The sequence below is a fragment of the Frankliniella occidentalis genome, unplaced genomic scaffold, assembly GCF_000697945.3.
Source record: "Frankliniella occidentalis isolate FOCC.00 unplaced genomic scaffold, Focc_3.1 Scaffold543, whole genome shotgun sequence".
Taxonomy (NCBI): domain Eukaryota; kingdom Metazoa; phylum Arthropoda; class Insecta; order Thysanoptera; family Thripidae; genus Frankliniella; species Frankliniella occidentalis.
In genome coordinates this window covers 23,789-24,001 of record NW_026267659.1, presented here as the reverse complement: position 1 = coordinate 24,001, position 213 = coordinate 23,789, and positions in this window count along the sequence as shown.

Below are 213 nucleotides of genomic sequence, written 5' to 3'. Positions count from 1 at the left end.
ATATTAACTTAATTCCGATATTTTAAATAATGAAACACAGGCGCATTTTAATTTGCAAAATTTCGTCCGCCATGCTCTGTACAGAGCGTGTGTGTGATTCAAAAGCGTTAGCCGCATAACGATGCGCTGATTCGTTCGTTCTGTACAGTGCTCGCCCTCGAAGTGACTGTTGCGCCTGGCCACCTGGCTGAAGAGGCCTTCCTGAGGCATCCT